Here is a 17465-nt window from a genome sequence, read left to right as displayed (position 1 = left end):
GTAATTAGGTGATGTCAGCACACTCACACCCTTGGTTAATCTAGCCTCATTTACCCTATAATAACATAACAGTGCCTTGCCTTCACCCCTTTTTTTTCAGCGGCGCAGGTAGCTCGCTCTATGTGTGTTGCATTAAAGGCTTTTTGTGTTGTGTGTCTGTGTGCGTGTGTGATGACAAAACCTACTGACACGTGGGAGAGTGACAGGGCACTTTATCTTCTACATAGCTTCAACAGGTAAACTCCCAGAATGTAAACATTTCAAGACGAGACATATAGAGTAGGTATACAGACAAGATTTTTTTTCTTTCCGGATGAAATAGAAATAAATTGGAGGTATACTAAGCTATCGGATATATTTGAAAATCCCAGTCTGGACATTAAACAAACATTTCTAATGCTGAACCCCAGGATAAACAGCAAATATTTTGTGTTCTTTAGCAAATATTTGCGGAGTTACACACAGATGAATTAGGTAATCAAAGAAACTGGAATCGGGTAGCATGACTCAAAATGGATGCAAAACTCTGTGATATCACTCTAATGAAACATTCTTGTATGATGCTTCTTGTACTTAACTTCTTCTGCTGGAATGGCATCGGTGATCCACCGGGTCCGTTTGCCTGTCCTGTCGTCGGTGTTTCCCAGTGGCTTTGGGAAACACCCAAACCTGGGTTCGCTTTTGAGTAGTTGCTGCTTTACATTCAAGCATTATGAACTTTGTCTGCCAGTTTCTAGAGACAATTGTACCTCAAGCCATAAACAGGAGGCAAAAAGGGAGAAAGGAAGAGAACTATATTAATATATGCAAAAGCTAATGACAATTTTAAAAAATGGGGGAAGTCCTTTAAAATAACTCAGTTAAAAACTAAACATCTGCTGACACTGGTATGCAGAAAAGCAGACTTCAAAGGCCTGCTGCTTATAGAAGTCCTTGCTGTTGCTTTTTTTAAACCATATATCCAGATTTTTATTCTGGCTTTTGCTGCATTTGGAGTGAGTGAAATGATCTGAGAAAAAAAGGTTTCTTTGTGTATTTTTTTTTAACTGGCAAGACATTAGCTCAGGGATTATTACGAGAAAAAAAACAGAACAAACCTGTTCGGAAAATACACTGAATATTGCAAATATTATAGGAAAGCTTTGGAAAACATGCTGGATTTGCATCCAGCTTTGAATGCAACAATTTTTATTTCTTGCAGGTTCAGTATCGAATTATTTCCATGAGGTTTCCAGAAGTGAATGGAGCATTTCAGGCACGGTTTCACTAAAGACAGACAGGTCTAGCTGCACACAGGTCTGTCATGTGCAATTTTGTTTACTTCTGTCTGTTTGCTAACCTCCAACTTCGGTGAGTCACGGTATTTTTACTACCATGCTATCCATTCCATAGGCTTTAACACACCCCTCCACTTAATTATTAACAAGGTCCAAAGGTATCCACCCCTCTCCCACACAGATCTTCCAGCTAAACACAGCTCCGAAACCTCTTCTTATTTAAAATTGTTCTTGACGGTTTGGATAAATACAGTGTTAGTAGTTGATGCTTTCGTGTTACTGAAATGACGTCCTTCCCCAGTTCTCCAAGCTCAGAAGGCTTTCAATGTTGCGGCTCCTGCTGCTGCTTACATTCCTCGTGTCCAAACAACCAGGACTTGCCCGTGCTCCAGTCCTACAGACATCTTCTGGCTTTGCTCCTCATGATCCAGTTGAAAATCACCTCCTTTTCCAGGATTCCTTATAGCCGCCTTCTAACTAAAATAAGCCCTTTGCTCTCTTTCCTTATCCCTCAGATCACCTGCTACAGTCATCTTCTCTGTTTCTTCGGTCAGGCTTGACTGTGGTTTGATGCCGGCCTGATTTCAGAGGTAATGCAGATGGAAGCAATTCAGCCTGTGCGCCTTCATCACAGCACGCCACCTCTCCAGGACGTGGAGGGTGTGCTGTGAATTAGATCAGGAAATCATTTTTATTTCCTGCTGCTCTTTTTTATTATTTTGCAGTGGAACAGGTCCCCTGATCTGGTTCACAGCACAGCCCTGCAAAGAGATGGAGTTGGGAAAACTGAGGAGTGGTGCAGTATTGTGTGAGGACAAAAAAGGGTGGAACCGGATGTTGGGATGTTTCTGAGGCCACAGGATCAGAAAACTGTTGCTTTTCAGCCACCAACCTGAGATGAGCCTTCCCTCAATTTATAGCAAGTAACAAGGTGGTTAATATGTCTTATAGCATAGTAAATCTGCACGTTTTCAAATCTCATTTCACATTCTTCTTCTGTTTACTTTCTGTGTTATTTAATGTCTTGTTTGCAAATTATTTTATCAAACACTTTAAACAATTTTAAAAGTACAGTCTTGCTTTTAAAAAAAATCTATCTAGGACGTAGTTACGAGCAGTTCCTATTCATGCAGCAAAGCTGACCAGTGTAAAGAAGAGTGAGAAATACTTGAACGAGAACACGGACAGTCAAAGCATGAAGGAAAAACTGATACCTGCAAAGGACCAGCCCAACTGTACATGTGTTGCTTTTGTTTGAAAATCTGACTTGTAGATATGCAATGGTTGGGCAAAGAGCCCAGAAATGAAATACATGATTGTTCTTCATACAAGGCAATTCTAGCATGTGCTCAGTATATCGATTGTGAATGCTGGAAAAGACTGGGTGTAGCACAATGAGTGTTAGTCATGGCCTGGAAGCGGGGTAGGAAAACAATTTAAGCTGAATAGTTACTCAGCTAATTGCTTTGAGTAAGTCTCAGATTTACACACCCTAGAACCCAAACTCAGAATTGTTACTTGATAGTATGAGACAAATACCCTTTCTCCAGGGGAGGAAAAAGAATCTTAGGGGCTTTCTAAAACTGCATTTGCAGTAGTACAAGCAAACAGGAAAAGAAACTGCTCGCATTAAGGCTCTGGGAGGACTGCAGAAGTGTCATTAGATGAGCTCTAGAAAATGCACTGGAGTGGATACAAAGTACCAGAGCTACCAGGTGGGTATCCTACCTGCTCACCGTGTGCTACCACTCTGAAAGCAGCACACAACCTGTACTTTCCCTTTAAATGCCTCAGGGAAAAAAAAAAAAAAATCCACAAGACAAAACAGTTTAGCTTTAAACTCACCTTCAAAAGCCACCGGACTTTGCACCATAACAAATATACATGCACGTGATTCACACTGACTCTCCTTGAATAACACAACTTTTAAAATCACCGCATCTGCTTGCTAAATAAACGTGCTCACACCTTTGGTGCATGAAGAACTTGGTCTGAAGTGTAGATACTTAGTATGGAGGCAAAAATAAGTTCCAACTTGGAATGAATTATTTATAAAGAGATTGGATCACGGCAAGCTGACATTTACATTGTAATTCCTTCTTGAAATCTGCATCAAACATGAGCAAAGGTGCAGAAACTACTGAAGCTTAGACTAAGGCTACATCTGAAGCCAGACAAGAATAAATAAGTATGGATTGAAGTACGCTGGGAGAATTTACCAGTTACAGCGTAAACTAATCTAGGCACGCAAGGGAGAACGTACGTGCTGCAGAAGTATATAGGTGGACACATTTTGAAGAAAACCAAGCAGAAGGTGCTAATAATTGCATTAAGAAACATATTCCACCATACATTCTTTCTTGCTTTTTTGTTCCAGTATGTTTTGCTAATATACAAACTCTTCAGGGAAAGGGCAGATTTTCTGCATGATTGTTAAAGGACAGTAGGGAGAGCACAGGGTATTACAGAAAAGAAGGGCTGGGAATTGGAAGCAGCTGTCAGAGAGGGGTATGGAGCCGATGTAAATAATAAAGAGGCTTGAGAGGGACAGTAAAAGATAGCTTTAGCTGTAGAGGGGGAAGAATGGAGGCCAGAAAAGATGTTGCAATAGTCAACTAATGAGTAAAATATGAATCACAGTTACAGTGGCGATGACAGGGAGAGATTTTAAAGATGTCGCCCAGGAAGAGAATCTCAGTGAGACAGATAAAACACCGAATGTGAAACTGAGACTGGGGAAAAAGGGGCAACAAAGACTTCATTTAGCCAACAGAGCAGAAGTAGGAAGAAGTGAGAAGCCTGGATAGGGCAAGAAACTCTTTGAAACAGGAAATATTCCAAGAGTATTCAGTAGAAATACTATTTCAATAGAAATACAGGGATCTATAAATTAAAATGCATTGATTAAATTAAGAATGAATTAAATTAAGATTACATCTATTTCCAAGGATAATCGGAAAAAAACTTACATGTGGGAGGAAACTGCTACCCCTTCAGCGACACATCATGGCAAGTACCACGTGCATCAAAGGAAGGGGCAAAAAAGCCCAGTAACAGAACAACAAAACTTCTCCCTAGTTCAAGATACTGAGCAGTGAATTGTTTCCTAAAATTGTGTAATTTTATTATACTAAATCTAAGTGATGTATTAGTGGTCCTCAGAGACAATAAAACCATAAATAAATCTGCTAAATCCTACTGTATCTGGTAATACAGTGTCCAGTACAAAAAGAAATGTATAAACATGGAACCTTACACTTGAGGAGGAAACAATTCAGATGAGAAGGTAGGGGGGGATCTGGAAAAGAACAGCACAGTTGAGTTTTAAGAAGAACTGCTTATTCCCATAAACTGTTTTCAAGTTGGTGTCTTCCCCTGTGGTTTCTTCACATCCTGCAGAAGGCTCAAGCGTGGGCTTCCCTTCAGGAAAATCTTGGGGGGGTACTGTTTTCCCCCTCTCTTTAAGGTCACCCTTAATGTGTGCATCCTGCATTCCTGTAAGAAAGGTGCTTGCTCACTGCTAATAGTTTTTCTTTAAAGAAGAACGTTTTTTATTAAAACGGAGAAATGAAACAGACTGAAATTAATAACAAGGGGGAGGGAGAGAATTTTCACATTAAAAAAATGCTAATTCAACAGTTGCTGCCAATAATGTAGCTATCCATAGTGATGATGACAGCACCGGCATAAAAAGAATATGAGTTACTAGAAAAATTGTAAACATTTTAGGCTAAGAAGGGTTAATTGATAAGTTTAAAACACCATCACCTGACATGCAACTGTTCTTAGTCTTTTTGACACAGGAAGAGACAAATGGACATGTGGAATGTTTGATCTTGACACTCTGACAAAAAATGAATTATTTCACTCCTAAGTAAAGAGTAATGAGCAAAGTCACTTTCAAATATGGATATACACGATGATCTGAATAACCGAGTCCATACCTTACATTGATGGGATGGCATGGTAAACATCTCTAACAAAAATTAAACGTAAGTAAGAACTTTAATCACTAATTTTGTTGGGAAATAAAATCTCAGCCTAGATTTAAAAAAAAAACAATACCCAAAGTCTAAATAGTTTTTTGGAACATTAGACTTGTGTAAACCTGTAACTTGCATCCTGGTTCCATCCAAGACTTGTCATATTAAAATGAGGCAGATGAGCCTCATATGATTTATTTTAAAATGTTTTATCACCTTTAGTCTTAGAGCTTTGTTCTAATCCGGCAGAGACGTGCATCTGAAAACAACCAACCCTCAAAACCAACCTGCCCTAAAACCAACAACACAGCAAAGTAGCACAGACGTTTCTGTAACAAGACTGCTATGCTGGGACAAAGCTTCATAATGAAAGGTCAGAACAGATAAATCTCACAGGTCCCCTCTGCTTCACCAATTTGCTTGGTTGTTGGTTGTTTTTTTTTAAGGGGCTTGATCTGATGAGAGAGAACTGCACTTTTAATAATAATTTGCATAGTGTGTATGCATGTAACCCACGTATTAACTTAAATAAATCAGATGTAGTCATGTCTTGTTCATTATCACATGGGACTTTTGTCTTTGATTTATTTTGACCGAGCACAAATGGGCAGGATTCAGCATGCACAAAATTATGCACAAAAAGTCTTTAATTACACTTGGCTAGTTTTCTATACTTCTTTTAGTGACCTCTGTTTATAAAGCTTCTTGTCTTGTGACAGTCCAGCCACTTCTATTCTTTTAAGAAGAGTAATTCAATAATATTAAAATGATTTTCATTTAGTACACGTTAGTTCAGTAAAACTTAAGTAGTCACACAAAAAGAAACAGAAACATACGCATGCTATTTCAGCTTATAAAAAGCTGGTTACGATGCTTTGTCTCTGTAGTTTCCATTCAAATAAATACCTAAATGGGAAGGCTCTATTTTACTTATTGTATCGACTTTGTCAGGAAAGTCTTTCATGATGACCCAGTAAAAACAAGGCACACTGTCTGTTAAAATCTCTGTCATCAGATCAGCAAGAGAAACCACATATTTGAGCAAATATTTGAGCATGGGGTCAGCCCACTTCCTGCGTTTTACCCGTAGCTAGAGGAGGTGGCGAATGCGCTGCCAATTTTTGCTGGTATAGTCCGTTTCCCAAACTTCGGAATCAGTCTGTGCTGACTTGGACCTGCTTATCTTCTTCCACAGAATTGTCACGAGACACTCCGCATCTGGCCTTTAAATAAATGGAAAGGTGTTTTTGTTTCACAAATGAAAATATTTTGTGACAGAAATGCTATGCTTGACCGTGGAGACCTCTGACAAAGCCAGCTGGCTACTGGAAAGACGGAAAATCAATGACTGCACAAGTCTGGCTGCTTGTTTCACAACTGTTGAGCTGTTAGGCAATAGTAATGGGTTATTGCATATTAATAGAATATAACACTAATTAAAGCTTATTCCAGCTTAAAGCCTAGTAAATAATCTAATTTCTGCTTTCTAAAAGCTTGCATATTAAAATAGCTAATGAATGTTTATGATATTTACTATGTTATTAAGATTTGAACTGAGATACAAATTTACGCAATCCAGTCAGTAATCTACACTTAAAAAGTGCTTTCAGTACAAAAAGAATCAGTACGGTCTCCTGGGTAAATATTTTGAATGTGGGATACATTCTCCCCCTTGACTACTGATGCTTTCTGCAACACCAGCCATTTTTATGTATGCAACGTCTTTAGAAGAGAGCACTTCCAAAATAGGGATTGAGAGGTCTTCTCAGTGTCTGGGGTAACACGGTCCTCTTAGCTGACCACACTGTAGATGGAGGTTGCTAAGAGTTTGGTTGTCAGCAGGTGTGGGATAGGAAACCCACAGCTCATAAACAGGAAACAGCCCACAACTCATTTTAAATGCCAATAAATACTTTGTGTTTTTACTGCCTTTGGGACAGCGTTCGTGTGTGAGCCAGTACAAGATGCGTGAAACACCTATTTGCCCCTCAGAAAAGCGAGCTGAGCTCAACAGCTAGGATAAAGCCTAGACGGCCAGGCATGCCTCTCACTGGCAACAGCAAAGCCCTGATGTGGTGAATTCCTTAAAATGTGTATATTCCCAAGGCAAATGGCGGCAATCATACCAAGATCTTACTTTTGAGAACTGTACTGCAGCGCTTGTGCAATGTCACCTCAGGGACCAGCGGTACAACTACGCATGCAAACAGACCTCCTAAATCTAGTCTGCAAGTTCAGTAGGGAAACCCAAATACAAGAGTCTTCTCTCTCCACAGCTTCCTTGACAAGCAAGAGGGGAAAGTTTTAAAAGCCAATCAGACACCCAAAGAAAACCAATATATATTTCTAACTGCACAGAAGCTTATTCAGTTTGTGTGTATTTTCAGGAGGGAAAAAAAGAAAGAAAACCAAACCAAATTAAAAGCTCATCTGCTCAGATAACATCTTTTATGGAAATAGTCCCTTATCCTTGTTATTAGCTGAGCTCTGCTACACACAGGCTGTGGGCAAATATGTAGGTGTTAAAACTGGGAATTAACTTTCTAAATCAACTGATTCTTGTGGCATTGGATGCTGGCCTAGTTTGGGACAGACCTCGGAGCAGCACTACCTATTGAGAAGTTGGGCTGTGAACAGAACCGGCTTGAAATCATCTGAAAAAGCCTTAAATTAGTGTAAACATGAGAGCTTTTGCTAGCTTCTGTTTTCTGCTCTTAATACTACCTTTTATTGGTTCACATTGAGGCATGCTTTCTGGTGGTTTTTCAGCTTCTACTGTTTCTGTTGCTCCTGAATGGAGTGGTCTGGTGTCCATGTCCATGTGCTTAACCCAAATTTATGAGAAATGTATGGAATTAAATATGGTGCTTGCTGCAGTACGGGCCAAGCCTCCAGGGCAGCACTCTCCTTGCTTCCCTTCTGGGACTGTGTGTCTGTCTTCTGAACTGCCACAAACTATATTTCCATTGCGTAAAAATAAGCAGAAGCTGCACATGTGTTTGCACTTGGTACCTGTAAAATAACATCTGAAATAGGTCATGGTGGTTTCTCTTCCTGGCACCCATGTTATTGACTACTCAGGTCAGTAATAAAGTGTGTTGGGGTTCCCCCCCCTAAATGGAGGGAGAACATGAAAGTGAAAATGGAATTATATTATTTTAAAAAGCTAGTGATTATTTTTTTTTTGTACAGTGATGACCACAATCATGAGGATCATCAAGAAATGTAATACAGATGGGCAGTCAAAGAGCAGAAATCGAGTTGTGGGGGGAGCTTTTAAAACAGCTCTATTTATGTTCTGGTTACCTTTCCGAGATTTAAGGGCCTCAGGAAGCCAAAGTCTGTTACGCAGCCCTGTTTGGGGGTTTGCTGGCTTTTAATTCAGGATTTTGGGCTTTACTTTGTAGACGCGGCCCGCGATAACTTTCTTTAACACCACAAAGCTCTTCTTATAGCCGGCCGCACTCAAGGAGACAGACGCCCCTCCACCACGGTGCACAGGGGTACCCGCACCTCCCCTCAGGGCCGGGGTCCCAGCCTCTCCCGGCCCGCAGACCCCACCATCCACGACCCGGGCGGCTCCGAAAAGGCGAAGGCAGACTTTGCCCGCCCCCGGCAGCCGGCCGGGCCCGTCCCTCCGCCCGCCGGGGCTTTATTCGCCCTTGACGGAAAGTCTCGAAGCCCCAAATCTCGCGCCCCCGCCTCCCCAGCCGCCGGCCCCGGCCGTTAAACCGCCGGTGCGCGCGGAGGGACCGGGGGGTGGGGGGGAAGGAGGATGAGGAGCGGAGGGAGGGAGGGAGGGAGGGAGGGAGGAAGGAGGAGAAGGAGGAGGGTCTCTCCTCGCCCAGCCAATCGTGAGCGGCCATTGCGGGAGGTGTGTGCCCCGACCTCACTTCCGGTACCTGTCACCCTGCCGCCCAGAGTCAGTCAGGCGCAGGATCGGGGTATTGCCGCCCTCCTCCTCCTCAACCTTCTTCTTCTCCTCCTCCGGCCCCTCGCCCACCCCCGCTCCGCCGGGCTGGCAGCGCCGGCCGGCCGGCTGCCGCCGCTGCTGACGTCCCGGGCTGGTGGCGGTTGGCAGGCGTTGTGTGGCGCCCGTGTGCCCAGAGCCGGGGCGCCCCGACGGTGGATCACGGCCGGGGACGCGGCGGTGCTGGCCCTGCCCGGCCCGGCCCTGCCGGTATTACCTCAGGGGCGCCCCCCCCGCCACCGCCCCCTGCGGTGCGAGGCTGCCTTGTATCCCGGCCGTAGGCGGGGGAAAACGGGGAGGGGGCGGAGGCGGTAGGAGCGCGGCCGGGTGACGCCCCCGCCTCGCTAACACGGCGGCGGTTTTGCTAATGAGCTGTCCTTTCTTCTCCTCCCCTTCTCTTCTCTTTTTATTTATTTATTTATCTGCCTCGTCACTGCGTTTTGAAGCCCTCGGCGAAACTCCGGCGGTGGCAAAGGCGAGGAGGAGTTAGCTGGCCAGGGGAGATGCTTTAGTTGTTCCTGCTGCTGGGCTCGGGCTTGGCGCCGGCTGCCCGCCGTGAGGGGACCGCGGTGAGCGGTAGCCCCGGGGTCCGAGGGGCTAAAGGACGAGCAAGAGCCGGCCCCGGCGGAGGCTGGCGTTTGTAGGTAAAGAGCTATCTTATCTTGGAAACTTTGTGGGGAGACTTCAGGGTGCTGGGGGGGGGGGGGGAAGGGGGTGTGGGAAACAGAGGAGAAGACGATGTCCTGTCATATAAGGTGGTGTTTTGCGACTGTCATGTCTCTTAAATCCAGCACGTTTGAATTGTCCTTAGCCTGGTTTGAGAAACGAACTTGGGCACTAGGCAGAAAATAGGTGCTTGGAGGTTACCTTTATTGGCTAGGCTTGGCCAGGCAGGTTGTGCTTTGACGGGTCGGTTGGTCAGAGTCCCATATCCTTGGAGTGAGGAGTGGGTCACTGGGAGCTCCCCCTGTATTTGTTTTTGTAATTTGATGAGAAAACCATGTTCTTGATTTGCCCTACAGGGCTGTCCATTCGCTTGCTGAAAAGCAAGTGAAAAAGCATTGAAAAAGTAATGGAAAGGAGTGCTAAAAGGTATTGCCTTGTATTCATATTAAGATTAGCACAGCCTCACTGACGTGAGTAGCTGTTCCTAAGCTCTCTGATGGATGAAGCATGACTACAGGATTCGTCAAACAGGATTATCTGGAATAATGATGTTTGGCACTTTGGTGGCATTGGATGTCTTAGTAGTACTGCACAAATAAAGGCGTTGCATAAGTTTTGTTGGGAAGGCAAGTTTTAATCAAACTGTACTTGTATTATAGAACATGCACAGACTTTCTTATTGGCATCAAACACTGATTACTGGGTTGAAATTCGCATGGTCGTTGCAGGTAGCAAAGCTGATAAACTATAAAAAGTGTTTTCTTTATAAATTTTCAGTCACTGACTTAGTATTGAGGCTACCTGGTCTCATGCTGAAACTGACGGCAGTTGTGGTTCATGTGATGTGGTCACAAGTCTACTCAAAGCTAAACCAGTATCATAACCTTTGTTACTTGGCATGAGCTATCAAGCAGCCATTGGCTCTTAGTTACTTTTAGTGGCAACTTTTTGGATTTTTTAGAAGTGCGATGTAGTGTTTCAGAAGGATGAGAGTGTGCACAGACCTTATCAGAGGTTTGAAGAACTGCATAGCCAGCATGCTCCCTTTCTTTTCCCATGTTTGGAAGGAACACTTGGCATAGTCCGGAAAAAAGTTCTTATCAATCTGCTGAGGCCTTATACTGACTGTCATCCTCTACAATCAGGTGGCATAGGGAGTTTTGGATACCCATTACAAACCTGTACAGTCTGAAAACCTTGTGGTTTTCTCACTTGCTTTTCCGTAGTTCTTTAATGTCTTCGTTTTCTACTCATACCCCTCAATACTGTAGTCTTCTTAAAGGACATTATGAATTTTAAACCATGGAGAATGGGTTGTATTTCAGTTGTGATTTTTGTATCATTATGCTTTTAATATTTTATGTGTTGAATGTTATAAAAATGTTAGAGAAGATAATGTCCTACAGGAGAGTAGGATACATGGCCTAGGATATTCATCTTGTTCTAGAAAATAGACTGTAGTGCTCACTGTTGACCCAAAGTAGTCAAAGAGGGCAATGCAAATTTTCTTCGTTTTTTTAGAAGCAGCTTTTACTTCAGTAAGTAGCACTTTTTTCCTCTTTACTTTGCTTTAGTTTACCTGATGAGAGTTGAGTTCTGAGTTCTGTTTCTCATGCGCATACCATATTTGTTGCAAGGGGGGAAAAAAGAACACCACACTTGTCTTGGAAAATAAATGAAGTTGAATTTGTATTTATTATAAATACAAACATATTTTCTTACAGCATTTTGGAATTTTAATACTTTTATTTTAATCTGACTGCTTTTGCAAAATCTCCCTGAATCTTTAATTTGTTTGGTTTTTAGTTGAGTGGACAGGGGAGTCAGTTTAGTCAAACCATTATTTATTTTTATAGCTATGTATGCTTTTTTTTTGACAATTTTTTTAACAGGCCTTATAAAGCATATAAAAGTAAACTCTCTGCCTTTTGCAAAGACATCTTGTGGGATGTGTGTGTGTGTGCGCCTTGGAAACTGCAACTACTCTAATAGTTTGTCCACATAAAAACTTGGATGTTTGCAAGAATGCGCTTTATGAGTAAAGTATTTTCCTTTATAACAGATAATTAAAATAGCAGAAGGCTTTCACTGTAGTGGTCTTAGTTTAGTGCTTTTGAATTTTTCTAGTATGAAGAAAAAAGATCAGAATGATACTGCGATATACCAGTCATATACCCTAGTTAGCTAGATGTCAGTGTAGTCCTACTCTAAAACTAGGTGTTGTATTAAAAGCCTCAGTCGTTTAAAAAATAATTTTAGCCCAAGTGAAATGACTGGGTTTTTTCTGAAGAAGTATAAAGAAATATTAAAAAGCATTATATTAGATGATACCAATATAAAATTAGAATAATAAGCTTTGGGAAATTTTGTTGACTTTATTTTTGGTTATTTTTTTTAAGTAGGAATGTCAGCAGCTTTGTATTAATGAAGCACCACTTGTTATCATCAATGTGCACAGGAAATGGAAAGGGAACTCATTCTGGAAAAAAACCTGTTTCAGCCTTGCAAGATGCTTCATCAAGTGGTGAGTACATACGTGGACTGGGAGCTATCTTGGTATTGCTTTGAACAACTAAAGAATGAAAAACATTTGAGGTAGAATTTCTGTAAAGAGTGACTAATGTATAGTCAACTGACAAGGAAAGAAATCCGAGCAAGTAGTGCAAACAAATAGTTGATAAATGGAAAGTAGTAGCACGCTCAGGAGAATGAAGTAAAATTTCCTTATTTTCCGGTATTTATTGCTGTATTAGACTTCTGTGTAAAAACTGAATGAAGGTGTTACCCAGTAGAAGTTGAATTCTTAATATTTTAGAAGTTGAGTGCTTAGCATTTCACAGGACCAGGTCTGTAAAATTAAATATTGAACAACCTTTTATGAAGTAGAATGCTGAGTATTGACTGAACGAAAAAGTTCTTATCTGGTAAGGTTAGGCTCTAAATCATCCCTATCCTCAAAATAAAATGAAAATCTCTCAGTCTTAAGGAGTGTGATATTTTGCATATTTTAAAAACATTAAATTGATATGAGCAGATTGTTGTGTGACCAGATTGCATGTGGCATTGAGATGTTGCCAAATCTGATTCCACTTCCTCATACCAGTTCTCATAGTTTCTGCTTATGAAACAATATTTATTTATAAGTGTATTGCATGTGTCTTTTAAGTATCTAGGAAGTATAATGTCTGTGTCCAGTGAAGGGCTTCCATGCACAGATTAATACAAACTATAAAATACAATTCATTGGTATTCTGATCCTGATTGAGGCTTGAGTTGTTACATGACTAGTCTGTGTGGCTGTTTGCTGTGTTTTAAAATGCTGTAAGCATAAGCTGTAGAAATTTTTTTTACTTTGGAGATTGAAAGATGAGAACTACCAAACAGGCATAGTTTGTTCTACGGTACAATATTAATCTAAATTTATTGTTTTAAATTCAAGTTGTGTCATGCCTGTAGAAACACTAACAGTATGAGATAGACTTGCAAGCATTTGGCAAGTGACCTATCCCTGTCTAGAAATGCTGATATACTATCATGGTTTTTAAAAACCTTATAAACTAAGAGATGATTCACTTTAATCTTTCCAAATAGTAAAAGAAACTTGTTCATAAGTGTGTCTGCCTTGAGGAACTTGGAGTACTTAGCACCTACCGGAGTCATAAGATTCTTTGGCATTTGATTCCAGCAGGTAGCTGAAATACATGTGACAGTGAGTTGGCCCAATATTTTTGTATTTCATATTTTGTTCTCTCATTAGTCCAATTTCAGCTTGTTGATAGTATGTAAAAGAAAACGAGGGCTGCTGTTCGGTGTGCAAATTAACTGCTGGTTGAGTAACTTCTTACTCATCTATGAGTCTACAATATCCTGGAGCTGCAAGCATTTATTGTTGTGAATAGTTTAGTTTGAAGTATTTTGCATGGAAAAATGATACCACAGTCTTTCCTAATGTTATAGAGATTTAACAAAAACATGGATCACTTTAAACTATTCTACAGCCTACGATTAGGGTTTGGAGGCAGGGCTTACTGTTTTGTGGTAAGTATCAATGCATCCAGCACAGTTAGGCTGTCTGAATAGGTTCTGTTATCTGCATATAGGCTTGTATTGCCATTAATTTTTTGTTACACCAATAAGAGTGTTGCATGCCTGTTTTGTTTTGTTTTAAATAACTATTTACTGGAAATTATTGATATAACAATTCACAGAAGAAAACACTGAATTTAAACCAGAATGTGAATGTTCAGGTGGTAAGAAGAACTTCTGTCTATTTGCAAAATCGATTTGAAAGTGAAGACTTGAATGACGGTTGACGTTTCCTAGCCTCCTGTTAGTGTTACTGCTTCAGCCAGAATGTTATAAAGTACATGGCATTGAAGGCATGATGCAGGCTCATAGTAAACAAAACAAAACGTTCTTGCATCTTTATTCAACATGTATGGAAAACCTTCCCTGGAGTAGGAAGGCTGAAAAATATAATGCAGAACCATTTGGATTTGAGGGGGAGGAAGAAGGAGAAGGTGGGTGTTGTGTCAAGAGACTGCTTTGGAGTCTTCTGGATTTATTAGCAGGCAGTGCTTCATGGCATTCTTTATAATAGGGCTGATGAATGCACCATTACAATGGTTGATGAGTTCATCCACTCTGAAGTTAAAATAAAATAAAATTAATTGCCTGCAGGTCGTAGTGAATACTGTTGTCTTGTTGGCAATATTCAGGGGAAGATTACAATAACTATAAATTGCCAGCATTGAAATTATGTTTCTAAGAGAGGCTAGAACTAGATTCTTGATGAAGGTTACGAGTCCTAAGAATAATTTCAAAAACTAGCCAATGCAGGTATGCACGGAATATTGGACACTGAAGTTTACTTAGCAAAGTTGAAAATGGATAAGTGTGTTTTTTCAAAGCTTTTTTCTTAGTCTGTAGGTAAACATTCAGTTTGGAGTAAGTGTGCTGCATTGTGAGGGGTTTTGAGTATTTTTTTTGGTACTGTAAGATGCTATATGGATGCAGTTTCACTGTAAGACAGCTTTGTAAACAGGAGAATGTTCTGTCTGGTAGTTTCTGACCAGTTGATTGTTGGAAATTTTGCTCTGTGAGTGTAAGGTAGACTTACATTGTTATGCTATATATATGTGAAATTTAAAAATGGTGTAATGTGTTTATTCACATTCCACATAGCTGTCCACAGAGAAGAGCACATGAGAAATTTGAATTGTTTTTTTACCTCTGAAATGAATTTATTTATATATATATATAAAAAATAAAATTTATTTATTCTTATCCACCTCAGGACAAAAGACTGCTGTGTGCATTTAAGCAGGCCAGTCTGATTAGAAGCAAAGCAGGTAGCAGCTTTAGCGTATATGTAACTAGGAGAAAAGCAGCACAGTATCCCACTTTTGAAAAAAGCAGCAGCTGTACATTTTGTGTACTGTACTTCCATAGACATGTAACTGTACATAAATAGGCCAATATTTTCAAGCAGCTCCCAAATCTTCAACTTAAATGTATGTTTTGGGCACCTGATTTTCAGCATACTGAGCTGTCACAATTCTAACCAAATTTACAAGGAGTTGCATTTTCTCAAGATTACAAATCCTGTGGAAATGTAATAGTGATTATCCTTCCAGAATATGGAATTGTTCAGTTTGCAGCTGTCATTCATTTTATTTTCTTCTATGTGGTATGTGTGTGTATATAAATGAATGAACGCATAAATATGAAAAAAAAAAAAAGAATAGGATGTCCTTTCTCTGTGTTGTTCTTGGTGGCCCTGCAAATATGAAGCTTACAGCAAGAGGTGTGGTTACACAGCACGGCCTGATATGATCTAGCAACTGTTCTTAAAGATCAGTCAGGCTTCCTCTTCATGCTTCTTTCCTTTGCTGCCATCCCTGTGTTCCTAGTTTTCCTTTTTGCTGCCCCTTAGTTGAGTCTATTCAGCTATCTCGAGCAATGTTTTTCCTGTGTTACATTTCTACTGGCTTAATGAGCTGAATTGCTTCACTGAGGCTGTGCCTACACTAGGGAATAAAATATGCCAGGGACTGTTCTCTGGACCCAGAACAAAGCGGCAAGATTGCACACACCTAACAGTCTTTTTCCCAAAACAGCACGATTGCATCCAAACTACCAGTGGAGAGCAGTTTGCCACTCTGCGTTTGCTGTCCCCTTAACCGTGCCTGCCCATTTGCCTGGGAGAGTGCCAGGTTGATATGGGCCAAAATGGTGTCAGAGAGGATGCTAACAGCGTGGCTTGAGTTGTGCGCTGGCCCTGGTTTATTTACTATTATAGATGTGGCCAGAGAGGTCAGGCAAGTGCGAGAGCCAGCATAGGCGGGATGGAGTGCTGTGGCTGGAAATGAAGAAGGGAGCGGGAAGGTGCAGGGCTGACAATGTCAGGGAGTTATGGAAGGGATATCCTTTTGATGTCAGGGAGCTATTACATTACTTAAGCTGGCTTGTCTAACTGTACCCTTAACATAACTTTATTTTGCAACCAACAGCTTCACTTTGGCTCTGCAGAGGGCTGTGAGTTCAGTGTCCCTATAAATGCTTTTTGAAAGTCGGATTCAGTCAGCTAGAATGCCTTACAAAGCGAATTAAAATGGTATATGAAAGTACATCTATGACTTCTTAGGCAGGTTTTCTTATCCCAGCTGTTTCATTGGACTGTTGTTTTTCTTCCACCTTTCAGATCCTTCCTTAGTTAAAACAAGTGGGGAGGAGAAGTGGGGTGTCAAGCAGGAAAGAAAGGTGATGCTATTGTTAATACAGGGCTGTTAACCTGGTAAGTAGATGCCCTTCATGTCATATGAAGTATGAGTAGCGAGCTTAGATGTTAGGAAAATAATTGGTTGCATTTTGACGTTTTTTGATTGTGCAGGAGTGTGAGGCTTGTGATCTCTATACTGTAGCGAGTGACCTGATTTAGAACTGTGAAGTCATGTGTCCCAAGTTTATCCTCTATCTGTCAGTAGCTTGAAAGTACAAGTACTTGATGTCCGTTTGCCAAAAAATGTAGATTCATTGCATTCATACCTGTTGCCAAGACTCCTGTCAGCAATGCTAATTCAGTGTAAACTTTGTGTGATACATTTATCACAAAGAAAAACTTTTTAAGCTAAGAATTTTTAAAATGCCAGAACAAAACTGAAGGCCTTTTCTTAACAAAAAACCCAACAACAACAAAAAGTGAAAGAATTTTGTTTCGCATTCCACTCTGGGTATTCTGAGTTGTGGCATGCCATTAAATCAAAGTTTGTTTATTTTTAGCAGTTTTTATTTATTTATTTAAATGTAATAGCTGAGCAACAAGAGCCTGTAAAAATACTTTGAAGGAATGAGTAAAGTTGTAATACACTGAAGAGTATGTAAACTACACAACTCCAGGTGCTGTTTATAGAAGACATCAGGTTTTGTCTACTGGTAGAAGAGTATGAAAGCTAGCCCACTGGGATTATTCAATTAATTTTCAAAAAGACATTTGCAAGCAGAAGGGGCCTAAATCTGTAATGTTGTGTCTGAGGGTCATTCTCTTTTATAGGATATAAATCCTTCTGT

At 40.7% G+C, this 17465-nt stretch overlaps 1 protein-coding gene and 1 long non-coding RNA gene across 13 annotated transcripts in view; both read left to right on the top strand.

The window, feature by feature from the left end:
* The first annotated feature begins 1237 nt into the window (after positions 1–1237).
* On the top strand, positions 1238–3073 carry LOC141744443 (uncharacterized). Its single transcript, XR_012587452.1, has 3 exons — positions 1238–1296; positions 1793–1867; positions 2003–3073. It is a non-coding gene; the product is annotated as an uncharacterized LOC141744443 (long non-coding RNA).
* A 6099-nt stretch (positions 3074–9172) lies between these two features.
* PPARA (peroxisome proliferator activated receptor alpha) overlaps positions 9173–17465 on the top strand; it is a 37577-nt gene continuing 29284 nt past the window's right edge. For 2 of the 12 annotated variants that reach the window (XM_074590199.1, XM_074590269.1), the window contains exons 1-3: positions 9179–9204; positions 9677–9874; positions 12299–12420. The gene's annotated coding sequence lies outside the window, so the exon portion shown is untranslated. Of the gene's footprint in view, positions 9441–9523; positions 9875–12295; positions 12421–17465 lie in introns of those variants that run through there. The other 10 variants (XM_074590226.1, XM_074590288.1, XM_074590216.1 and 7 more) reach the window with 8 other exon arrangements.

Source organism: Larus michahellis, chromosome 1 (assembly GCF_964199755.1).
Source record: "Larus michahellis chromosome 1, bLarMic1.1, whole genome shotgun sequence".
Taxonomy (NCBI): domain Eukaryota; kingdom Metazoa; phylum Chordata; class Aves; order Charadriiformes; family Laridae; genus Larus; species Larus michahellis.
The sequence above is the reverse complement of the archived record's forward strand: the minus strand, read 5'-3'. Positions and strand labels throughout refer to the sequence as shown.